We start from the raw sequence: 26708 nt of genomic DNA on the forward strand, positions 1-26708 counted from the left end.
GACTCAGGGTACGTAAAAGAATATTAAGCCCTTTTAAGAGACTTGTTGAGAGAGATCTGGGATCTTACAGGTGGCCAGTAGGCAGAGGGGGCTGGCTGCTGCACTGGGCCCCAGCAGAGGTCAGGACACATCACAGTGAGATTCTCCTTGCTCACATTCTCCACTTCTTGCTCTTCTCTCTCTTCAGCTTCTGAATGCTGGAGCTCAACAATTGCATATGCATTAGAGACTCATGCTGTCTAAGGTGGTAGGGAAATAGGTAATTCTGGCTCTCAAATCCATTTTAGGATTAAGAAAATGCTCCAATTATCACATTTTGGAAGGCCAAATGCAATGTTGAAGTAGAGGTGCCTGGTGGATGATAACTTATCTGATGGTCCCCTGCTGTGTTAGTACAAACTTGGCATTGTGCTTTACAATATTTACCAGATAACTGAGGCTGTCTCTAAAATAGTTTCTTGGTTTCTGTTCCCCTAAATGGAAAGTTAAATGCAATCCACTTTCTAGAAGCTGTTTTTAATTCTGACCATCAAGTAACATGCTCCAGTAATGAAACCTATCCTTCTAGTTAAAGGTCCTTTGTGTAATTTATAGACCCTCTTTTCTTTCCTCATAAATTCCCATCCTGCTTTCTAGGGAGGTAAAGTGCACATTAGGCACTCCCAGGAGAGTCCCACCCTGTGTGTATGATAACTGTGAGAGAATATCTGAGTTGGTGGGGCTGAGGGCACTCAGCTTCCAGCACTGTGCAGAATGGGGTCCTCACCTTGGCCCCAGTGTGAGCCAACAAGGGGGTGTTTTTCTCAAGGGGTTTTTCTTCCAGGCAGTGCAATTTCAGTGTTTAATGTTTTCCAAAGGACTGACTCAGGAGAGGAGGGGCTGAGGATTTTCCTTTCCCTCTATTTATCTGCAAGTTCCTGGAACGCATGGTTCTCTGAACTGTCTTTAGGATGCTGCAGGGCAACTATATTTCTCATTTAAAAATATATTTTGAATCACAAAAAACTTTAAATATGTGTGTGTGTATTCATAAGAGAGCATAAGCACAGAACTACCACTGCTAACACACATAATGTCAGCTTTGTCAAGCTACACCAGGGCTGCCATTTCCCTTCAGTCCTGTGGTTGGGGACCTTTTAGATTAAATTCATTAGTTCATGGTAGTTTTGAGATGTAACATAAGCCTCCAAAGGCATCTTAAGCTTCTCTTTTTTATTAAAATTAAATCTTCCCTTGGCATTTCTCTAGGCATTTCTCCACTCACAAATAAAAGGGACACTGCTGAAGGATATTCTGCTGCACTCTTAAATGCCAGCAATCCAATTAAAGAAATGTTTAACCTTTTGTAAATAAAGCTATGGCTTGTACTGGCTTTTGGCTAAAGGAAAAAAAAATTAACTAATTTATTATTAAACTTCTTACCCAAGACTGATGTATGTATTCATGATATGGTTTATAGCATTATAAGGCCAGAATACTATTAAAATGATTCTGTCCTGGAAGGTCAGCTGGCTGCAGATTCTGACACTCTGCTCTCGAGTCAGCTCTGCTGTATGAAATCCTTCTTCAGAGCCACCTTGGAATCTTGCACAGTCTAGATACCAAAGTCCTGATCCAGAAGTTAGATGTGTCACAGCACTTTCTTATATTTCTGATTGTGAACATGGCGATTGTTAAAATTAGCACTGGTTTCCCATTGCAAACAATACATGTGGATTTTGATAGGAAAGTATTCAAACTCTGATGTACATTGTTCTAAGTCTTAGCCTAAAAACATTTTTAAAGCTAAACAATTGATTCTACATCTGGATGTTGATTTTGTACTATCTCTAGGCAACTTAACTGGTGTAGAAGACTATGTTATAATTTACCTTTATTGCTTCTTTTGCTGCTACGCAGACACTTGATATGTTGGGGTGTTTTTGCCAAGAAGATTTGGCAGAGACAACAGACTAGGCCTAGTAGCAAAACTGATAGGAGCTTACACTGGGCATGGAGAGGAAGGGGAAAATGAATTTTCCTGCTTTTCAGCATCCTGAAACCATAGAGCTTCTCTATGGTGAGGGTAGGGAAACCCATGAAATATTTTTGGGAGCACTTGCACTAAGTAGAAGCTGGGTCTTTTCCTACACTGGCTGCTGTGCTTGAGGCATGGAAGCATGCTGAATTTGAATCAGAAGCAGCACACTTCCAAAAAAGATTTAACTGGAGAGAAACCACGCAGTGAGGATTTCAAGTTTTCTGCTTCTGTCTCAGATCTGAAAGGAAAAGCCTATATGCCCAGAAGCTTGTGTAAGTATTCCAGCAGTAAGAATAGGTTTATTCTTTATATGGCCTCTAAATACCCAGAAAAGTTAAGCCAGGGTTCATCTATTTCTTACTTTCCTGCTGTGTCATCGTTACCAAATATTTGGTAACTTAAAACTCCTTAACAGCAGTGTAGCATTAAGAAGAAGGCAGTCTTTATTTGGCCCTGGATGCATGAGAGGATATTTCCTCTGAAATATCTTGATGCTGAGTACAGGCAAGGGTGGTATTTATATACTGTAGCTTACATAAATATTAATTGTTTTTCCCAGAAGGAACATACATATATTATCATAATCCTTTCCCCAAAGTTATCAGCATATTTCCCCTCCTACTGATGCAGACCTTTTCTTGTCCCAGGGGTCCCTTTGGTGATTGCTGACCACAGAGTTATACCTGACCACCCAATGAACTCAGTGCTACTTTCCAAATATAGAGAAGAGTTGGCATCACTGGTGTGATTGATTATTGTGATCAATGAAGTGTGGTTTTTGTTCCCTTCTTGGTTAATGTTAGTTGTAGTTTGATTGTATGGTTCCATAGCTAGTAATTTTGAAAAATTGTCATTGCCTTTTCTGTACCAGCTAAGCAAATAGTTCACCTGGCAACACTTCACCCCTTTGAGGTTTGTGTAGCTTGTTTTCCCTTCCAGCCTTCTTAGGCCTCACTTTGTTTCTTTATTAACTTTGAAAAAAATGTTGGGTCCAACTTGGGGCAGAATTGCATCATAGAACCACAGAATCATAGAAACACAGAATCACAGAACCATGGTATGGTGTGGGTTTGAAGAGACTTCAAAGATCATCTTGTTTCCATCTCCTGCCACGGGCAGAGACACCTTCCATTAGAACAGGGTGCCCAGAACTCCATCCTTCCTTGGCCTTGAACTCCTCCAGGGATGAGGCATTCACAAATTCTCAGTCTTGTAAATTAGTGCAGGATGTATTTTGTGCTGTCATGCAGGTCAGGGAATCTGGCTGGGTTCTTGTACTTTTCACTTTTTTTCACTTTTTTACACATAGTGCACAATGGAGAGAAGTTCTGCCTTTACAGGATCTTCTCTACCAGTTTGTTGAGGCATTTCTTTAACCAAACTGACAGCTACTTTCTCTTCTGTCCAGTTTCTTGAAAGAACAGTGCAGGAGAATTCAGGAAGAACATCTCAGGGTTGAGTCTTTTTTTCAAAGGAAAAATATATCCTTTAATTTTCTGAGTGCCATGAGTCCCAAAGGACTCTTTTGATGTTGGCAAGACATTGCCATGGATGGCAGTGCCATTGCTGCCTCCAGGCCTGGTGAATCCCTGCAGCCCTGGAAATTCCCCAGTGCTTGTCTCACACTCACCCCAGCGAGCTGCAGCCTGTGCTCTCAGGACCTGGGATGGGGGCAGCACAGAGTTCCATGTCTGCTGCACTTGTGCTTTGCCAGCTGGCTTATTCTTCTGTTTGTACTGCTCCTGCTTGCAGCTTGGCATCATGTTTGGGAGTTGGGTTTTGATTTTTGGTTGTTTTTTAATGTTGCTGTCAAGGCAGATATATTTTCTTTTCCTTGTACACTATAGAAAAACCTAAAGCTTCTTAAAAAAATTTAAAGCAATTCAGCTCTTTGAAACTGCATAATTGAAGAACTCTGAAATAATTGGCTTATTATAGTGCACCCATAAAAATGAATTTGCATCTCATTTATGAACTATTAGATTCCTTATTACATGCGACTGATTGTTCTTAATGTGACTTGCATATAATTTAGCATTCTTTACTCATACATTTTGTAGCTAAACACTGGGGGAGGGAAGTTCATCCCAAAACCATGGCACCAGAATGTAGATTACAGAGCAGCCACAGACTGATCCTGCATGGTGTGCTCTCAGTTTGTGTCCCTGTTCCCCTCACAGTCCTGTGCTGATGCGCAGAAGCCCCAGATCAGCCAACTGAGTGCCATGAATCCCAAAGGACTGTTTTGATGGTGGCAAGACATTGCCGTGGATGGCAGTGCCACTGCTTGCTCCAGGCCTGGTGAATCCCTGCTTTTTTCCTGATCCCTTTCTCCCCAGTAAGGCCTGGTCACGCTGCAGCAAGAGTTGCCACTGCTAATGACAAACCTCAGCTGCAGGTCCCCAAGGGATTCCCCAGAGCCAGTGCACACACCCTGCACCCGTGTCAGAGCCCTCTCTGTTGCAGTCACCCAGGCTCATGGTGACAGGGACATTGCTGTGCCACCAAGAGCAGCACAGGTGTCGTGCTGGGGTCACCTCTGGAGTCCTCACCTCAGCCATAGTTGTGGCTCTTCCCCAGAGCTCCCCAGTGCTCCCCATGGTCCATCTGTTGGTGGTGGTGGCAGCAGTGGCACAGCTCCATCTCAGTGTGCTCTCACCTGGGCTCACCTGTGTGCCAGAGGGCTGCAGGTGCTGGCAGGGGAGTTATGTTGCTGTCAGAGCCTTTGTCTGGATGTGTGTGAGGATGGCAGGGCAAACCCTGCTGCTGGGCTGGGAAATTCTCATGTGTCTTAGGCTGAAAGATGTGGTGGGGGTGTATTCTATCACCATCTGTCAGAGGTGGGGCAGTTCTCTGCTGTTCATGGGGAAGTTTTCTTTATCTCTCCCACAGCCAATCCTCCCTCCAGGAGATCTCTGCTGTCCATGGCCACTGAGTGTCCCTGCAGGGCTGATCAAATTCCAGCATCCCATGGGGAGATGCTCTGCCCAGGGCAGGAGCCAAGCATTCCTACCTGGATCCAATCTGAGCCTGGAACAGCACAGCAGCCTTTGCCCACTGCATTGCCAGAGGAGCAGCTTTCTGCTGCCCTGCATTCCCAGAGGAAGAGCAGGCCCATCTCCAGCAGCCCTGGAGCTGCAGAGGAAAACTCCCCCCTTGTGCAGGATCCCTGCTCCAGCAGAAGCACAGCTGGCACTGCAGGAGGGCTGAGCCCCCATGGGATGGGACTGTGCCACCACCCTGCCCACAGGGGGACAGGGCCTGTTCTGACTCTGGCAGTGTTGTTTTGTTTTACCGCATTTTTATTTTATTTTCATTTTCTTCCCGAATAAAAAACTGTTATTCCTATTCCCATATCTTTGCCTGAGAGCCCCTTAATTTCAAAATTATAATAATTCAGAGGGAGGGGGTTTACATTTTCCATTTCGAGGGAGGCTCCTGCCTTCCTTAGCAGATTCCTGTCTTTTCAAACCAAGACATCATGTTTCCAAATGCTGGAAACATCCCCTCTGTTCCTACCAGAGCATTCCATCACCTCAGAAACAGGACACCAACACAGACAGGGGTCACTGCCTTCACCATACTTCCAGCAGCATTTCCTCTATCTGAGCATGGCTTTAGGTGGTCATAAAGCTCAGTTTTGGTGTCCATGACTCCACTTTGACTTGGAGGAGGAGCAGAACTGTAAGAACGAAAATGAAACAAAGTGTGGGGCTCACCTTGTGGAACTGAAGATGATTCTGGGTGAGCAAGTGTAGAAATAATATCATAGGGTTGAAGGGAAAGTCGCAAGCAGGCACCTTGAATGAAATTCTGCAAAATTACTGAACAGCAATTTCAGAATATTTTATTTTCTGTAGGAAGTGGCAAATGAAATTACAAGTTCATTTCAATAGATACAAAAAATGCCGTGGTCTTCATAAGATATGTTAGTCTCTCTTTAGGCACAGGCAGTTAAGAAAGCACTGATGCCAAGTATTCAGCAGGAATGTAGTGAACCCAGGGTCACAGGTTTGAGTATCAGTGCTTCCCAAAGTACATGGGTATTCCTGTGGGCATTTTTGTCAGAAAATGCACATGGAGAACTGAGATTTTCATCAATCTTTTGTTTAGCTGATGGATCATGTGGTTTGATCCAGTGCATGGTTTTTTCAGGGTAGTGAGTGAGTGGGACACCAGGTGAAGTAAGGAGAAGAAATTATGGATCAAAAGTTGTGCAAAGACATTATGATCCTTCAGACAAAATAAAATATGTACAATTCTATTCTGTTCAGGGGAGGAACTAGCAGTGTTGACAGCAGCAACACCAGAAGAGTACTGACATGCTTTGTATTTCGTTTGCCTTTCTTCTGGATTGTCAGTCTTTGAATCTCTGTTCAGCAGCACAGTAAATACAGCCAGAAACACGAGGCACTAATGCCAGGGAGGCAGAAATGATCCCTGCAGTCTTCTAATCCTTCCCTTACAGTAATTTGGAAGATATTAAATGTGAGTTCAGATGTGTGGATGCACTGCACTTTTCAGAGCTCCCATTTTGTGTAGGGAAATGATTTCCCTTATATATTAGAGCAGGTCAGAGTGTGTCCATGCCAGTCCAGGGCATCTCTGGGCTGTCAGAAGCTGTGAGGGGAGCAATCAGCCCCAGCCTGAGCGCAGCCTGGCTTTGGGGCTGGAGCTGCTGCAGTACATGGTGCAGCAGAGAATGTTCTGCACCCCCAGAAGCCAGGCCAGTCCCCTGGAGCTGCCACCTGAGCCCATTTCTGTGCCTGCATCTCCTCACTGTCCAGCCCTGTTGGCCCTGTTTTGGTCAGAGGTAGTTTTACACCTCAGAACCCGTGACAGGTTGTGATAAGGTTTCAGAGTTCAGGGGTTAAGCAGAGCTGATGTGTGAGCTTTGCCAAGACAGGTGCTCTGCTGCCCTGGCCTTTGAAGGATAAAAGTGTTATCCAGACAAATCCATGCTGCTTTTCAAAGCAGCAGCTCACTGTGCAGCACAGCTGGGCTCTGGGAGCAGGGCAGGGAAGAGCAGCCTGCTGTTTTCTTTGGGAGGAAAGGTGGAAATACATTTTTCAAAGCAGCTAGTTGTTTTGTGAATATCTGGTTTTAATGCCCAAATAAATGGGTTTTCAGTTGGTTTCCCACTCAGAAGGTAGATTCTAGGTGCAATTTAAAAGATTCCTTTCAGCTTTCACTAGCTGGCAATGAAAAGTGCCCATCATCCTGGATCAAACATTCTAATTCTCTCCTTCAATGTAAACTTGTAGTTTTGAGAGAAGAAGTCAGTGTAAAGCTGAGCTGTAAGATCTACTCCCTCCTTGCCCCTTCTGTTTTTGGTTTGCTCATGGTTTGCAAACACTGCTGTTTGTTTTTTTTAAAGCATATATTGAAAAGACACACAGTGATTACCAATAAATTAAATTAAAAGGGCTGGAGATAGTAGAGGGAAGTTCATACACCTGTCACCATGTTCATTACTCAGCACTGTGTGTGCTTTTCACTGCTACAGATCACACCCAGACACAATGCTGATTATCTGTGCAGGAGGTCGCTCTTGCATGCCAAAGGAAAACACTGCTATGTCTTGCTAATTTGATTTTAATGTCTGTGCCATGCCATTCTTTGGCCTAGAAATTAGCTTGCTTTTTACTAATATAATTGGCTAATTAAAACATCTTCTGTAGGAGATGGGGAGATACCCACAGTCCTTATGGGACTAGGAACATACTAAAGTAAACAGATGACAGTTCCTGATCCAACAGGAAATCATTTAGAGCACAAAGGAAGGAATATAATAATTACAATTTTCTTAATAAGTTTTTTGAGGTGATTTATGGTCCAGTCTTTGGAATGGAGATGGAAACACTGGAACATAGAAGGCAGAGCCCTGTAGGGCTTCTGTGGCAATATGGAATAGGTAGTTACAATCCATTCTGCAAATTTGCAGTCTTTTGTGTGTTTAATAATTTTAAGTTCTCTACCTGTGGCTAGTTATGAAGATGTAAAGAAACAGAAAAAAGTTGCTCCAAAACTGTTTCCCTTGATCCCAGTAACTAAAACATTTTAGGTTTTGCAACCAGATCATACAGCTTTGGTATTTCCTTCCTTACCTGCTATCACTTATCATTTGGAGTCAGTCCCTGGGAGGAAAATAACCCTGGCTAGAGCCACTGATTTCCTGTCTCCCACTGCTTAGAGATGGTGAGGGGAGGACAGATGAGGAAGGGACAAGTGTTATCTCTGCTATAATGGTGAAGATGGAGCAGTAACTTTCAATAAATAGAGCACCTTCCTGTTCTGGATCCCAGTTCCAACAGTCACAGCCTCCTTCTGATGCCTCAGGGTTTAGCTTTTATATTTTTCAGATTCTGTGCTGCTTTAGTGTATATTTCTGAGCTTCATATTAAGGGATGGTGAGCTCCCTTCACAGAGTAGGGAGACAAAACAATTCCTTCTCTAGCTGGGGACCAAGGACAAATGATCCAAATCTCAGGCCCAAGAGCACAAACAACATGGGCTGAAGAGAGAAAAACAAGAAGGATGGGACTGCATGGGCTGGAGCTGTAATTGGACAATTAACTCCAATCTGCAAACGGAGCAGAACTGATCCCAGGGAGAGACCCCGTTAGCGGTCGTGCATTTTGTGACCATTTTGTTTCACCTGGGGTATAGCTCTGGCTGAGCTCTTGAGCTGCCCAAGGTGGATCCATGGAGGAGATCCTTTTAATAAATCCCTGCTTTATTCTTTAATTCTGTCTAGCCTCTGTTCTAGGTCAGCCCTCTCAAGGCATCACTTACCCAGGGTGCTCTTTGGATCCCATCTTCATACAAAATCCTTCAGACAGGACTTGAGGAGAAGTCCTATCCTAGACAATCAATCTTTGAGCCTAGAAAGAGATTGAGAGACTTATGCTAATCATATTTAATTAGTATGTGCAAATGATTCTAACTAAATGTAGACTTCACTTAGTATCTTCAATTAAAAGCTCTGGATGTACTCCAAAGTTACAAATTCCTTCACTGAGCCAGTAGGGAATGATAATGAATTATTGCTAATATAGTCATAAAGCTTTTATTTGCATAAGTAATATGAAGCTAATGTGTGGATAAAATTAAACTTGAAAATGAAATATTATTAAAACAAAACCCTTAATGAATTTGGACACATTACTGAGCAGGTATATTTGGCAGCTGGCTGGAACAGATAACTCCAATAGAAGTCTAGCAGAATCAAAATCAATATTGAACATTGCATAACACAGTGAAGATAGCTGAGCAAGTTTCACTGCTCATTGTCTCAGTTCTGATGAGCTTCATCATTGTTGGCTTTTGCAATCATAACTTAACCAAGAGAATGTGTCAATGCAGGAAGGAGAACCAAATCCTTGGATTTGAGTATTTCATTCTGTTTTTACTGTTTTAATTAGGTTGTCTTGAGAGAAGATGCTTTAAATTTTCACTAGTGTGGAACAAATATTGAAGACTAAAAGTCATGTTACAGGTAGATGGTGGTCACACATGCTGCTCATACCAGCAGGATTGGTTGTTACCATATTAAGAATCTTACTACCAAGACTGGACTTTTTGCTTCCTGAAATATTTTCACTAATCACTTTTTACTCCTTTTTATACTGCAGAAGGCTTTCCCCAAACCCTTGTGGATATGTTAATGCTGGGCTGTAGCAGTTTGTATTTATTATTTTTACTATTTTAGTTTGCAGGAATTACTCCAAACTAAAATAATCTTAAGGCCAGAGTAGTATCAGGTGGTGGATAATACTCCAAAATAGTAAGTTCTGCCTCTGTAATAACCTGTAGAAAGATGCAGTGTACTATTTTGATCAGTTTTTTTCTTTCTTCTGCAATCACACATGAACCAGAATCTGAGCACCATCTCTCTGTTGTTTTTGGGAAATTGTTTCCTTTTTATTGGGCTTCCTGACAAAATCTGCAGAGTACTTGCTGTGCTTGCCTCCACTCCCTCTGGACCAGCCCACAACTCCTTCCCACGGGCTCAGCTTCACTCTGGGCTCCTCTGCAGCTTCCCTGAGCAGAAAGGTGCAGGTGCAGTCCCTCTGCTGCCTCGGGCTGCCCTGCCTCTCTAAAGCAGACACCCAGCTGGACAGAGCAGCCCTGAGCTGTGGGGAGCTCTCCTGACCTTTGTGCAGACAGACAGACGCTGCCATCGAGACACCTCTGGGACAAGATGGACTCACTGAGTGTGGGGATTAGCATTTTCAGGGCTCGAGGTTTCATTATCATGTTTGAGAAACTAATTAATTTTCTCTTTTGAGCAGGAGGATTATGTACTTCACCTTTTTGCAGAGACCAAAGCTCTGACACCTGAAAAGATGAAACCTGTCAGCTCCCAGCTGATGTTACAGCCTGAGTGGAAAGGCCTGTGTTGGCTTTCACTATCTCAAAATGTGCCCTTATCTCTGCTCTTCCAGACTTGTTGTTTCAGCAATTACTCCACCAAGTTGTTGCATATTTGTGGGATTTGTGTAGCTGACCCACCAATATTGCTTTGAACATTTCAGTCCTTAGGAATCCAATGTTGCTTTATGGTGCAAAAACCATCCTAAATAAAGGTTTATAGGTTTAAATAAAGGGTTTCCTTTATATTCCATATGAATGGTTTTGCTGGGAAAAAAAATTGGACATATCTCCTCCAGTGCTTCATTTCAGGTGCTTGTGCTGTTTCTTGTACAGAATACAATTAATTTTCTCTCAGCATTAAGAACAGCCTGTGCAGCCAAAGCCCAGCTGAATCTGGGCAGCGTGGTAAGTCAAACTTGCTGGGTGGTGACCTGTCAGTCAGTGACTCCCCCATGTGCCAGAACCTCACTGTGAGGGATGCTGCTGTGTTTTGTGTCAGGAGCAGAGCTGGATACATGGGATACCAAGGATTGTCACCATTTTGCAGACTTATTTTCCATTTCTGCACATATATGTGTTACATTTAGCATTTCTACCTAATTTTATGTATTTTTTTAATACTTTCCAAACTGACAAATTACACTTTTTCTTTTTGTGATGTAATTGTCTCCTAACTCAGTGATAAGGGAAGTAGTAGCAAGCTGGCTGTGTTCATTGTAAGAATGTTGGCCCCTGGGAGACCAGATGCAGATGTGGGGTTTGCATCAGGGAGGAACTGGAAGAACAGTTCCCACTTTTCCCACCTCCTTGGGGCTTGTTCTGTTGGATTGTACCAATTCAGAGGTTTCCAGCGTGGGCATCTGTTGGAACTCTGATGGTTGAAAGCTTCAAGCTTTCTGAATTTAAGGGTGCCAGCCTTCAAATAAACACCTCATTTGACCTGAGACCTTGGAAAAGGCTTCAAAAATTGAGTGATAGCACAGAAACAGTGCGTGTGTGGTTTACACAGTATTGTGTGATCTCACAGGGTGAAAAAACATAGATTTGGGGTTTTAGTATATGGTGATAGATGGAAGCCAAGATGTAGAATTTTGGGTGTGGGTTAGATGTCTTTTATGCACCTTCTTCTTCCTTCTTCTTCATGGATCTGGGTGGTTTCCTCTAATTGGATGAACAATGTCTGCATTGAGGGTTTTGGGTGATCACAATTGGGTTAGAAACATAAATAATATAGATGTCAACTGTTTATTGGATAATTGGGACTTAAATAGCTTTGAACAGACACCATTTTAGGGCACTTTCTCCACTTGTTAGAGAGAGCTCGCATCTTGTGAGTTTGTAATAGATAAGGATAATAAACTTCAGAGTGAGACTTCTGAAACAACACCTCCTGAGTATTATTCACCCTGACCTTGGAGCAAGAAGGAGCCTCAAATTCCAACAGGCACCTGTCTTCAGCACAGCTGCAGGCTCTTGCTGTGTGCTAGGGCAGGGGAACAAAACCCTTGGTGTGGGCAGAGACTGCTGGCCCTCACTCTTGCTCCAGGACCCGGGCACAGCCCCTGGGAGCTGTGCAGTGTACATCTTACAGGTCTTGCCTGCTCTGAGAGCTTGACATAATCAGGTTAGGAAGGTTGGTGCAGCCTGAATTACCATGTTTCTGAATTTTGGCATGCTTGTGTCAAAACTAAGTAAAGATCTTCTGTGACAGCCTGGTCAGAGAGCGAGAAAAGGGATTTGTTTTCTCACAGTGGACGTGTGAGACTTTTTTGGGAGTTGTAGAGAAACGATGATAACTTGTTAGTATAAACAACCTGCAGGTGGTGTTTTCCTACTCTGTGTTTCTGTTCTTTTCAAGGACTGTTTGTGAGAAAGATATTTTTGTTAATTAGCCAATCAAGTAGAATGTGTCAAACCTATCTATAAAAGAAGAAAATTTTCATATTAAAGCTGCTGTTGTGCAAACCAGCCTTCTGATGAATTTGTGTCATTTCTTGCTCAATGGTGACATTCTGTTCTCCTGCAAGAGAACAGAACTGAACTTCTGAGAAAAGAGAACTGAAGAGAACAGAACTGAATTTCTGAAATCCTGGAGACTGTGAATAAACAGGAAGCAATGGGAATAAATCCTGAGTTTGTTGGTGTGGAGGGGTGTTTTCCAATGCCTGCCCTGAAACACAGCTCTCCTTGCTTTCTCCAGAGGAGAATTTCATGTTCAGAGTGTGTGAGTTCTAAACAGCTGGAGAGGAACACGCAGGTCATCGTTTACAGATCTCAGCAATAGCTGAGGGGGATTTAAACTGCTTTTATAAATAGATAAGAACAAACTGTGACTCTGTTGCTAACATGTGCAGTTGGAACTGCTGACTTCTTAAACCCTGGAAATTGGGATTTATGATGGAAATAGTAAGTCTGTGAACCTTAATTACAGTGGTGGTGCTGGCCACGGCCACCTTTTCACACACAAGAAGAATTCAGTATAAGAGGGCAACTACAGTAGAAACAAGTTGTTATGAATTACATTAGTTGTGAATGTGGACTTTTGTCATGCTGGTCACCTTAACCAAGCTAAGAAAAGTCATTGAACTGAGTGTGGGCTGGGTCAGCATTAGGAAAGTAGAATGGAAACTATGACTAACCTTTTCTGTACCGTGTTTTCAAGAGCCAGTTACAATATCCCAGTGGAAATGCTCCTGTTGTATTGCTTTGCTGTTAAGGAAGCTTTGGAAGATTTGATAAAATGCTTAAAGTTAAATCACAAATAAATGTTCAGATGTGAGTTTGCTCAGTTCTGCTTTCATTCACTATCATGCCTCAGGTTTAGAAGAATTCAAATACTGAAATGGTGTATCATCATTTTGAAATGCTCAGAAGACAAGGCCAATGTTCCATCAATTTGTGTTTGTCCCAAATGGCCTCTACATCCAAGAGTGTGCTTGGAACTCTAGATTACAGGCATAAAAAGATGAAGAGAATTGTAATGATTTGCTTTGAAAGAAGACTAAGATTTGGGGAGTATGATGAAAGTCAGCTGCAGCTTGAGCATTTTTCTTCAGAGTAGTTCTTCAAAGGAGTACAGTGTCAAAATCAAAAGAGATGGCAAGGGTATGTTCTCTATTACTAGACATAAGCAAACAGATGGTTTACTTTTTCTCCTCTTTTAAATATGTAACTACTATGGTCTCATTATGTCTCTTGGAACGATTTCAGATATCGATGCAGTTTGCAAAACTGAGTTGATTGAATAATAGCTATATCACAATTTCAAATCTATTAGAAACATCGCTTGCCAGAGGATCCGATGGTTTACTTGACTGTCAATAATAAAATTGGATAAGCCATGAATCACTTTGGACTGTTTAACAGTATTACATTTCTCCATACCAGGGACAGTGCTGCTGGTATCGGCTGCTGGGAGCTGCAGGAGCTTTCCTGCTCCTTTTGAGGGAGTTTCATTGTCTCATGGTATTTGTGGGAGTGATTCTCTCCCACCAGCTGCTTCTAAAGTTTACCCTTTCCCTCCTGTGTCCTACTCAATACTTGCTGCCAGAAGGAGGAGAGATTTGGGTCCTTGCTGTTGGTTTCAGGTGTATGCTCATTGCTGCTTTATTTTTCCTCTTCTTTTTTTGCCTTTGTTATTTAGGATGTTAGTTTCTTCTCTGCCTCAAGGACTATAAAATACAGGTAGACAAGTACTTTCTTTTCTTTTGCTAACTGTAACTAACTGTTCTGCCCAGAACAATATCTTGTAACTTGGTTTGTCTCTCACAATGATGTATTTCATACAAGCCCTTCTGAGAAATAAAACTATCCCTAAGAGCCTAATTTCTTAGACAAAGGTATTGAATAAGGTGATATTTGTGGGTTTTAGAAACCCAAGTGAGACACAGTGTTATCAGTAGCCTTCCTAGAACACCGACAATTTTTATCATTTCATCTGTTATTAGTTCAAAGCATGATTGTTTCCTTAATCTGCAGTACACGGCCCCGTTGGGTCCCCTGACACAAAAGCACTAGCTTGAACTTGTTTGTGTTTGATGAAGCAACACTTCTGCAGAGAACTCTCATGGAAAATTAGTTGACCTCAAATGTCTACACAAGGTGTTGCCATTTCTACAGAGTGTGCTCTGGGGATGCGCTCTGTCTTCCTAATTAATCATAATTTTCAACACAATGCAAAGAACCATGCAAAGAGGGACTCAATGCCCAAAAGGAGCACACACAGTTCTTACACTCAGGAGCTGTTTTGTGGACATCTGAAATGCTCCAGCTTGCAGCCAGCCTGGCAGCTGGCTCGGGGGGGTGAGCCACAGCCTCCTGGCTTTAATAGCAATGAGGTGCTGGGCTCAACTCACATGTTGTGGTGTAAGAAAATTGGCAAACATAAATAAATACCTTCTGTTTCCTCTCCAGTGGGATCTGAAATAGATTGAGGTGTATGAATTGGGCCTGGCTTTACACCAGGATCTGAATTGGGACAGTAAACTGAGGACAACCCTTGGCTGCCAGGACAGGCAGTTCAGTCAACACTGTACCAGATTCAAAGTGTTTTGCTTTGTAGATTTTAAGTTCTATGTCAATGGCAGCTCAGGATGTGGGAGTGCTGATTTTTAATGCAGAAGAATGGGAGAAGATTTTCCAACCTGTTTAGGAGTCTACCTCCTCTCACATCTCTAACAGTAACAGTAGAAGCAACACTGAAAAAATGCAGCTTAATTCATTCTAGGCCCAAATCTTCTATCCTGGGCTGCATTTGTTCCAGGACCCTGAGTCTTGGAACAGATCTTGCACATGAGTGCCTGGAGACTCTACCCATGTCCCTGGGCTGGTGGTGCTGAGCTGCTGCTCTGTCCTGGGCTGTCAGGAATGCTGGCTGGCTGCATGGCCATGGAATTCCCTTGGGTTCTGCCTTCCCCTGCCGTCCCAGCTGCACATGCAGGGATCAGCAAGTTGAGATGTGGCTTCTTTTGTAATTTAATGTGTGTCTTCTGCTGGAACGCATCCAGGGTCACCTGCAGAGACATCCTGAGTGACAGCAAACCCAGCAGGCTGTGCTGTGAGCTGGGTCGAGGACAGACTGAGAGCAGAAGGGCTGTGAGAAGTCTTCTGTTCCCTGCCTGCTTCCTTCAGGGTGATAACAACACGTTGTGGTATAATCCACACTGGACATAGCTGACTAGCCAAAATTATGGCCTTTGGCCCCAGACTGACACTAAGAAGTGTGTTTATGTATATTACAGTATTTAAGCTGTGTCAATGACTGATTCTGACCCTCATCTGTCTTGGGTCACAGGAAGCTGGTTTGGACCACAGCAGAAGGGAGTTTCTAGCTTGTCATTTCCAATAACTTCTTAATACTTAACTGTGTGAAAACCTCCCTGGCTGAAAAACTGGGCCCAGGGAGTGGTGCTGAGAGTGGCTGGTCACTGGTGGAGCTCCCCAGGGCTCAGTTTTGGGGTCAGCTGTTTAATATCTACATCAGTGATTAGAATGAGGGGATTGTGGCACCCCCAGTAAGTCTGCAGATGACACTAAGCTGGGTGGGCAGGAGGGCTCTGCAGAGGTTCTGGGCAGGCTGGAGCAGTGGCTGAGGACAGCTCAGAAGGTTCAGAAACGTCAAGTGCTGGGTCCTGCACTGGGGTTGCTGCACTACAGGCTGGGGGGGAGCTGCGAGCTGTTCAGGAGGAAGGGGCTTGTGGTGCTGGCTGACAGTTGGCTGGATGTGAGCCTGTGAGTGCCCAGGTGGCCAGGCAGGTGAGGGCATCCTGGCCTGTATCAGCCACAGTGTGGCCAGCAGGAGCAGGGCAGTGACCACAGTGACCTTCCACCTGCACTGGCACTGGTGACACACCTCCAGCTCTGGGTTCAGTTTGAGGTACCTCACTTCACTGAGGTGCTGGAGCTGCTCTGGTGTCCAGAGAAAGGCAGTGGGGCTGGGGAAGCCTAGAAAACATCTGTGAGGAGTGGCTGGGGGAGCTGGGCTTGTTTAGTCTTAGGAAGTGGGTGCTCAGGGGGTACCTTCTCATTCCCTACAGCTTCCTGAGAGGATGGTGTAGCCAGGTGGGACTCAGCCTCTTCTGCCATGTCTCAGGTGAAAGGACTAGAGGAAATGGCCTCAAGTTGTGCCAGGGGAGATTCAGATTAGGAAAAAAAAACCCCAAACAAACAAAAACCAGCAACATAAGAATAAGTTGCCCAGGGAAGTGGTGCATTACCCTGTCTGGGAGTGCTCCAGAGGTACTTGGATGTGACACCTGGGGACGTGGTTTAGGGTGATCATGGTCATGCTGGTTTGATGGTTTGATTCAATTACCTTGAAGGTTTCTTCCAGCCTTGATGATGCTGTGATCCCACTGAGCTGCCACTGGTGAGGTCAGCCTGGGTGTCAGGTTCTTTGGGCCTTGCTGTTTTGTTTTGTTCTGTTTTTATTTGCTTGTGCTGGCATTGATCTCTGCAAGACAGTGAAAATATTTATTCACTACAGGCAGGGTGACAGATATCTCTTGTATGAAGAACTATTTGATGAGCTGTTAGTTTTGAGTGCCTTTCCTATTCATTGAACTAATTAGCTCTACAAATCTTGCTGTCAACCAGTCATATAGCCACTTATTTATTTTCCCATGTGCAGAATTTTTACTTTGCAGCATATACACAGAGCTGTAAAACCAAATGCACCAAAAATTGTCTCTTAGTTGGATGCAAATGGAAACAAAATACACTTGGAATTATTATTACATGTACCATTAATTTTTATTTGAACTGTCTTATAAAAATGCCAAGCTGCTTTCATTGTTTTTCACTGTTGCACTCATGTAATGAGTGTAATGCTCGTTTACTGAATTACTGTGAGAGGGTGAAAATGTCTGTGTCTGAGAGAGGGAAGAGGAGAGGCTTTAGTGCTGACCACATGGGTACCTGGAGACTCCAGCTGTCACTGATTGCTGTGGTTCTTTAAAATTACTGCTTGGGTTTAACCTCCTCTTGTGCTTTCTCTCCTTCTACAAGCTTTTTGTTTTGTTTTCTTTTGGTTTTTGTTGGTTTTTGTGTGTGTGTGTTTTTTTTTAATTTGGTTTTTTTTGGTTGGGTTTTTTTTTTGTTGTTTGTTTTTGTTTTGTTTTTGGGTTTTTTTGTCAGCCTTTTAACCCTCCTAATGGGTGCAGTTAAGCATTTAATGCAATTAAGGTATTTCAAGCTCATGTGGCAGCCAGTGGGCCTGGGCTCTGCTGCACTCAGTCACAGCAAACCTGCTGCTGGCAGTGACAGTGCAGAGGGCATTCTCATGAAAGAGACATAGAAAATGTGCTTTGTGGGAAAGGAAAATGTGAATGATGTGATTCCTGGCACAAATATCTCTGGTGATTTGATTGCTGTGGCATTTCTGATTTGGGACAGCACCATGTGAGCTCTGGAGATTCTGCAGCATCCACCAGCAAGCAGAGCTCTGAAGGGGGACCCAGGAAGAGAATGATCACCCCGTGAAATACAGCCAGATGTTTTATAGCTGCACAACTGCCTTCTAAAATTGCCTGTAGTCCCTGGAAGTTTTGTGATGTAATGGCCAACTGGAATTATGCTGCCTGTTGGAAAGAGATTTTCCATTTTGTAACCTGATCTCTCCAAAGTGATCACAGCCAAGATTCCTCTTCAGCATATGCAGCATCCTCTGCCCCTTAGGCTGGAGCTCCTGAAGACTTTTGCCAGTGCAGAGCTATGCCATCAGTGGTCTGGTCTGTAATGGATCACAGAGAGTTAATTTCTTTGCTCAAGTTAGGAAATGGTTTTATTTTTTTTTTAATGTTGATGTCTTCCTTTGTCCCCAAGTATTAAAATCTTAAAAACACCTCATTTTGGGAGCAGAGGTAATGGAATTGTAGTATCTACTGCAAGCACAAATTAAACTGTATGTGAAAGTAGGTATTTACATTGTTTTCCTTCCCACCAAAGCAAGCCCACTTCAAATGAAGGACAGACAGAGTGTGTGCAGCCCAATGAGAGCTGAAAAAGGGAAAACTGCTCCATAGAACTGTGCTGATTAGTTTCCAAGGGCTCTCATTTGAGTTGTAGAGATGTGTGCCCAAGATTGATGCATGGATGCTGGCAAATAGGAGAGTGTTTGGGAAGGGGTTACAGGGAAGATTTGAAAATCATGTAATGTAAAGGAGACAGAGACTTTCAATCTCTTCACCTTGTTTTTGAAAAAAAAAAAAAAAGAGTAAATGATTACTTAAAGAATAGATCTGTGATAAAAGACTTTTTAGATATCACTGGAGCATGTTGGGCAGCTGTAGCTGTATAGTTTGGGCTTTGGATTTCAGTGAATATTTGAGCAGCTTCTGAGTGTTGGGAAGTTGTTGCTGCTTGAAATCTGTGGTCACAGCTGAATCCTCAAAGCTCAGATCTGATAAAGCTGTGACTCAAGTTCTCTGGTTCATGTTGGACAGGTGAGATAATCATAGTGGAGCACTGGCAAAAACAATGTGCTGAGGTTTCATAGAATTTGACAAGGGCACCTAGGCAATGTGGCTGCCTCTGGTGTCTGTGGAAGACAGTCATCAAGATGATGGCAATAAAGCAAAGCTTGGTAAGTGAAAATTGTGAGGAAAGCTTTAGGCCTGTCTTTGGTCCATTCTCTATGTTATGAAATATTGAGGTGATGTACAGAGATTAAGGAAACCTGATCCCTTCTCTAAAGTGTGTAATATCTATCTTTGGAGAGAAAGAAATGTGCAGATGATGGAAATATATTTAAACCAGGACAAGCCCTGACAGTTAGAACTCTTCTGTGTCAAACTGCCTCAGAGCTGATGAGGTGGGACTCCCTCTGTGCAGCCTGTGGATTTGCACCTTTGGAAGTGGGGCAGGAGAGACAAGAAGAGGGTTTCAAACACTTGAAATTAGAGGCTTTGAATTCCATATTTCAGTGTTGCACAGGCACTGGTTTACCCTGCACAAAGCCTCCTTTCTCTCCATGCTGTTTGTGTAACCATAATGCATCCTTTGCATTCTGTCTCTTAAATTCACTTCCCATCAGCCAGACCTCACCCTATGGAAGTTCTCCACTCAGAGCACTTTCATTTGGGAAACTTTTAACTTTTACTTCCAGAAATGTGCAGTTATCACAAAGGTTTTAAGCCATTTTCTAGCTGGGGCAGAAACCAGACAGGTTTGACTTCTGCAAGAGAACTTGAGCTGTAACATCCAGGCTGGGCTTGCCTCAGGGGCAGAAGCACCTAGAGCTGGGCTGTAACTTGGCCACTGGGTTATTGACAGCAGCCCTGGGGACACCTCTGCTGATGTTATCTCACTGATCCTGCTGCTCAGAAAAGTCTCCTCTGGTGCTGCAGTCCCTCGTGGTCATCAGGAGAGCACAATTTATTTCATTTGTTTTCTTCAAGCATCCAGTCCACACCATTGCTTCATCTGAAGCTTTCCCTGAAAGAAAATGCTGCTATGGTACTCAGCTTCTCACAACTTCTGAAGAGGAGAAACAGATACAGTTTGTTGAGGTAAATGGAAAGATTTTGCTTGAGCTATGTGGGCTCTTCATCCAAGAATTAACCCAAAAGGCATTCAGACATGCCTAAGGAAAAGAAATTGGTTTTAAAAGGAAATACATACCACATTATAATAAATTACAAGGTAATGGGGTTTATTAAAGTGGGGTTTATGAGAGTTGAAACTAGAGTGGTCTTTTAATCCATGATGGCTGCTCATTTATTGTGATAGAACCTACAGTAAAAGAGACTATAAAAGATGTAACTTTTTAAAAGTATGCTGTAAACCCCAGGAATTTCTCTATACCCAGTTTAAAGGAAGCATGGCATTATGCTAAAAACATGTGTCCTTACAGACTCTTCCTCAGGGTGACAAATCTCAGTGGTATCATTTTCCAGCTGTGTTTGATTATAAGTCATGCTTTTACCTCACATTGTAGGAAACTGAGTGTTCAGGTTTATGCTTATCTTTGAGTTTTAATTCAACTTATGGCACACGTAATACTTTCTTTAGTCCTAACACGTCGTTGTCAACTCTACAGAGAATATTTTAGTACAGTTTTGAAACATTTCTTTGGTAGTAAGCACTTCTGTCTTGGCAATACTAGAAATGCTTTTCCATATCAGCAGCAGTGCATGAATGCTGAACACTCACTGGAGAATTAGGCTGGGTGTTGAGAGAGATTCTAATTCAAAAAAGCAAATGCATTACTGGTAATCGTATTTAGGAAGTTAATGTAATAAAATTAAGAATTAGTCATCTGTGAGAAAGTATTTTTTTCCTACATGGAATTTTCAACGTCCCAAAATTTCTGAATAAATACACCCTGGAAGGAATTATTCCAGAGAAAAGTCCTCCCCTTACACTTAGAGCACCTCAGGACCTTGGGATCTGTTTCTACATCCTGCAGTCAGGATGCCACTGGGGAAGAATTCCCCAGTTTCCAGGAGGCTTTGCTGCCTGTAGGCTCCTGTGGCACACACAGGTGAGGTGGCCTGGGCTGAAGCACCACTGCTCTCCTTGCTGAGGGTGTCCAGAATCAGCCCTGAGCTGCAGCAGCTTCAGGAACTGCCAGAGGCACCAGAGAGGTTTTTGCCTGGAGAAGACACAAGACTGTGTTCTGTTCATGAAAGAGCATTTTCATTTCTGCTGTGTCCTTATACTGAGGTGTTAGTAATTTTGCATTGCCTCCAAAACTGGAGGTCCTTCTCTCTCACCAGTACTTGAGTGTTTGAAAGCCAGGGTGGGTTTTTTTCACCTACAGATTACCAGGGATCCATGAGGATTCCTGTTGAAGGATGTAAATCCAGTCACACATTGAAGCAACATTTTATTCTGCTTCATTTTATCAGAAAAACTTACACTGAGGAAAGCCAAGGCCATTTTAAATGCTGATATTTATCATTTAGCAGCTACAATGAAATTTGGGGAAGCAAACAATGTTCTCAGTGACATATTAGTGCAGATCCCTTGGACCTTTACTGCCATGCTGCTTAACTCTGCAGGGGGAGGTGGGCAGAACCCATGGGAGGGCTACACTGAATACTGTATTTAACAGCAGAGGGGAAAAAAGCCTAGTAAAGTTTTTAGTAATCTTGGCTTGAAGGGTAATTTTCTTGTCAACTCTATAATTAATGCACCACACGTTACAGTAGCCCATTGTTATTCCAGAATGCCAGGGTGCATTTCAGGCTGAATGGCTGTTTAACAAAACACTTGGCAGATTTATTACCCTCAGGTGATTCTGTCAGTCAGCATTTCCCCATGTTCAACCTGAAGGAGGCAGAATCAATTTTGGTATCTATTTTGTGAAAATCCAGGCTCTTTAAATTAAACCACACACATATGCAGAGGCCCCTAGAAAATCAAGACTAGTATTGTATTTTCATCTTTTAACAGGGAAGCGGGAGTTACCCTTACAAACTCCTTGGATTTTTCTCTCCACAATCAAAGCATCCTCTACCACTTCCACGATCTCACCAGAAGTATTTGTGGTCATTTTCACATCATGTCCTGAACATTATATTTGGTTTTTTGTTACTCTACAGTAAGTTGTCTTGGTTTGAGAAGACAGGTGTCTGCTAAGGAAGGCAGGAGCCTCCCTTGAAATGGAAAATGTAAATCCCCTAAACCACATTCCTCCCAATCATTATAATTCTGAAATTAAGGGCTCTCAGGAAAAGATATGGGAATAAGAATAACAGTTCTTTACTAGGAAAAATAAAAATACAAATGCAATAGTACAAACAAACAAAAAACCCCACTGCCAGAGTCAGAACAGGCCCTGTCCCCCTGTGGGTCAGGGTGGTGGCACAGTCCCATCCCATGGGGGCTCAGCCCTCCTGCAGTGCCAGCTGTGCTTCTGCTGGAGCAGGGATCCTGCACAAGGGGGGAGTTTTCCTGGAGCTGCAGATGGGCCTGCTCTTCCTCTGGGAATGCAGGGCAGCAGAAAGCTGCTCCTCTGGCAATGCAGTGGGCAAAGGCTGCTGTGCTGTTCCAGGCTCAGATTGGATCCAGGTAGGAATGCTTGGCTCCTGCCCTGGGCGGAGCATCTCCCCATGGGATGCTGGAATTTGATCAGCCCTGCAGGGACACTCAGTGGCCATGGACAGCAGAGATCTCCTGGAGGGAGGATTGGCTGTGGGAGAGATAAAGAAAACTGCCCCATGAACAGCAGAGAACTGCCCCAGCTCTGACAGATGGGGATAGAACACACACCCAGCTACACCTTCCAGCCTAAGTACAGGGCACTGATTTGATATTGTCAGAAACAGTTCAGCAGTGACTGTGTATGGAATGACAATCCTGAAACAAAGGAGATGTCACACCGGATTTGCTGTTGCCAGTCCTGAAAGAGAATTCATGATTTTATACTGGAGGGATGTGAGAGGCTCAGAACTTTTTCAAAAACAAGGTTGGTTTAAATTTCTTGTTACAAAGTATTAGGATTCCAAGGACAACAATGTTTTTTTCAGCAGGAGAATGATGCTGATAGGAGATATGTATAGGTATGAAGGTACATTAAAAATGTAGTAAGTGAGAAACAAGAAATTTCTGTTGCAAGTTTGAAGCAGCAAAACATCATTAAATAATTTTAATTTTGAGGCAGCACAATCTTCCACTCTTTAAAAATAATCTGTGAAATATTCCATGAAAATTTCTTATTCTGTGAAATGGATTACAATCAGTTTATGCACTTTTTCCTCACTGCTCACCTTCTACCACATTTCTACTTTTGTTACTATGCTTTCTAATATTTTCTTTTTTAGTTTTGAAATTTATGAACTGCCAGAACTTTAATTTCTTTCCTGTTTTACATTAGGTGTTTTTGCCAGAGGCTGAAAAAGTCAGTAAAGAATAAAGTCAGGAATGAAGTGGGGGTGTTATAGTTCCCCACACCTGACCTTAACTGATCTTTTATTAACAGTAAATGGAGGGAAATATAATTTAAAAAGTATCAACAAATATTTACTTCCTCAAGTATTTAGGAATACAGGAAAAGGGAACGGAATTGACAGAACTGTTTCCAGAACTCTCCCCAGAAAAGTCTGTGTAGCTCAGAGCCAGGAGAGGAGCAGATCTCTCCTGAGCCAGAAGCTATGTTAGCACTGTTAGGGTTTTCAGGGATTTATTTCTGTGATGTGTGTCCAATCCCTCTTTGAGTTTTTATTTTACACCCCACGGCATCTTGTGGCCATGACTTCCAAAATTTGAGTTGTTCTGTCGAAAATGTCACCAGTGTCCCTGAGCTCTTCTGGAATGAAATGAACCTTTTTCTTCCTTTACTGACTTTTTGGTGCCATTCTTAATGTCATAGCCTTCTTCTGTGGGAGATTCTCTCTTCAGTCCTTGAGCATGTCTTTGGGGAAAGCAAATCCAAGTAAAGGAAACGTAACCTGTAAATGTTCCAATATAATCCACAGCAAAACAGAGCTTGAATCCTTGAGCATGTAATGAATACGCACTTGGCTCCAGTGTGCTGGATGTCTGTGAGGCTTTTCAAAGTCTCAGGCATAATTTGTCTTCCAAGGGAGACAGATGCCAAGCTGTCCTTTGAAAACTTCCTCTTCCACTCCTTTTCCCCTTGTACTTACTGTGTTTGATTTCATGCTCACCTATAAAATTATTGTTGTCAGCCAGTTTGACACTCAGCACTATGCAAGAGGTTTTCTAGCCCCTCACAGCTGGTTGTGGTTTGGCATGTTTGTAGCAAAATGTATAGACCTAAGGAATGTCACAGATGGAATTTCAACCATACCCTGAGGTGTGCTGCTCTGGTGGTTAATTATCCCAGAAGTTCTGCTCAGCTTTACCTGTGGGAAATGAACCCACTGTGTTTATTCAGCTGCCATTGCATAAGTGGATGAGCATGGAGATTGTTTTCCAGATTGAAGAAAACACACAGAGAACTAAGAAGGCAAATTTACTTTTATACTGCAATTTGTGTGAACATGAACTAGAAAGAACTTTCATTGTTTTTAGCAAGCAGGATAAATCCTGTTACTTGTATTTTATTTTACATGCTTCCACTTGTTCCATAACTCAAGGCACCCATGAGCCATCCAAAAGTATAAAATTATGTCTAGGAGTAAGGAAATAAAATATCAGCCCTATATTTGACCTTATTTATTCCTATGCAGGTGTTGGAATTAAGACTTCTCTGTTCCTTAAAGATCTCTCTTACTCCATAAACACTGTATTTGCTGTTGCATTGTCTGAGTTATTTTCATAATTCATAATTATCATGGTTCTTAAAAATTTAGACATACATTTAAAAGCATGATCCAATCTTGCCTGATTGCCACCACATTGTGTTTGAAGTAATTAGCATTCACTTGGCTTTTGAGGCTGTTGAATGAATTTTCCACATGAGATTCCTTAATTTGTACGTATTTTATTGCTATAAAATAGGTATTGGCAAGCTGCCTGAACCGTAGTGAAGGCCTTTAATTCCTATTCCTGTGTTATGAAACAAGTGCAAATGAGGAGGCATAGGAGAGACTCCTTAAAAAATATTTTGTTGACATTTCAAAATTGTCCTTACACAGGTGCAAAGGCAGAGGTAAAACTGAGGTAGCTTAGTTCTGCACTTAGAGAGCCAAAACCAGTTAGTTTTCATAGAAGAAAGATAATGTTCCTTTATAGTATAAAAGCTCTCTCTTTCTATCCTTGAGCTATTATCCCCACGAGAAATGTTCTCTGCTTGAAGAGGTTATTAGTGCCTTTGTGCTGGCTTCCTGCAGACTAAGGAAAACCTCCAAGAATATTAATCTTCCCTGCCCTGTACATCTATTCTCCTGGGGCTGAGAGGCTGCCCTGCTAGCTCAGGCTTGGAGTAAGGAGGTGCTTGTCTGGTTTAAAATAGCCATGGCTGGGGGGTGTGAAATAAGAATAAAATGCCTGCTCTGTTCCCTGCTCCCCCAGGGACATAGGGAAAGATCTTGGGGTCTTCCTTAAATATAGGACTCCTTCCCCCCTCCCCAATTGAACTGACACTTTGCTCTCTGGGTGGCTTTATAAAGAGTCTAATGATAGATTTAAATATGTCAGAATGTTGTAATTGAAGAGCAAATTCCAGAACTGCCCTTAAAGCAGTCAGGTTTCATAGCTGTGTTTTCCTAAATAGTATTACAACAAAATTTTAGGAGAAAATCTAATGTTAGCAAAAAAAGGAGGAAATTTTGTTGGTTTTGTTATTAATTTACTTTAAAGAATTGCATAGAAGGACCCCCCCTGTATCCCTACCAGGGTATTTCAGTACAGCCTTGAAGGAAAAACAACAAAATAACAATTCTTGGCACATGCCCTTGTTCAGCATAACTGGTACAAAATTCTGCCCAGCCCAAACTAGCAAACCATCCCTGGTGGTCTGGCATTTCACCATCATGAGCCCTCATAAATCAAACAGCAAGGCTGTGGAGGCTGTGGGTGTTACTAATGAGCATTTTCTGGCACCAGGCATTCCAGGTGAAATCCAGCCTCCCTTCATGTTCCCGATGGGAGAGTGCAGGAGCTCCCAAAATGCTGATCTTGGTCACAAACCTGGCTAATTGTAGTCATCTGAGGGAAAAGGCTTCCAGACTGAGGAATGAACTGTGCAGAAACACCAGGGCTTCCACAGACAGGATTTCAGGGAATGGGATAAGCATGGAGTGCACCCTGTGGTGATGTTGAGGTGAATGGTCTGAAAGTTGGATGTAAATGTGTTGGGTTGCTCTAGTTCAAACATGCTGCTCTAAGGCCTCACTGAAATCATCACAAAAAGGCAGGTGCTTAAAGGCTTTGTTGATTTTGAGGACCAGATTTGCAACTTCAGACATAAGAATGCATTGAGAATAAGGAATGTGCTGGTACTGGGCACCACAGGGAGCAGCTCATCTTCCTTCCTTCCCCTTTTACAGCATCCCAGCTGCCAAAGAACTTTTATCTCAGTCACACTAAACCTTTCTTCACCTACTTGAAACTCTCTGCCTTGGCCTTCTGAGCTTGTTTTCATTGTGCAGAGTCTCTGCTGGCCTGGGAAGAGCATCTTGGACAGCATTTGGGATGCTCTGGCCCTCTCAGTGCTGACTCAGCCTCACAGCTCATGAAGACAGCTGAATTTAAGCACTTCCTGAGCTGTGGTGCAGAGGAGACTCCATGATGCAGTTTTTCCCAGGGCTGCTGTTCCAGTGCCAGCTGTCTTTGTGCCTGGTCCAAGACAGACCCTGCACACAGCAGATACCTGTACCAATGCAATGAACAACTCAGACTGCAGTCTGCACCAGCCATTTCCCTTGTAACTGCTTTATCAGAATTTTCTCAGGGCCCTCCAGAA

The 26708-nt window shown here is 42.9% G+C and overlaps 2 long non-coding RNA genes across 2 annotated transcripts in view; both read left to right on the forward strand.

Moving 5' to 3' along the window:
- Positions 1–26708, forward strand: part of LOC135283604 (uncharacterized) — a 73926-nt gene that overhangs the window by 17095 nt on the left and 30123 nt on the right. The gene's annotated exons all lie outside the window — the stretch shown is intronic.
- LOC135283605 (uncharacterized) lies at positions 16713–18644 on the forward strand. The gene is made up of 2 exons (XR_010349308.1): positions 16713–16763; positions 17789–18644. It is a non-coding gene; the product is annotated as an uncharacterized LOC135283605 (long non-coding RNA).

The sequence above is a fragment of the Passer domesticus genome, chromosome 19, assembly GCF_036417665.1.
Source record: "Passer domesticus isolate bPasDom1 chromosome 19, bPasDom1.hap1, whole genome shotgun sequence".
NCBI classification, from domain to species: domain Eukaryota; kingdom Metazoa; phylum Chordata; class Aves; order Passeriformes; family Passeridae; genus Passer; species Passer domesticus.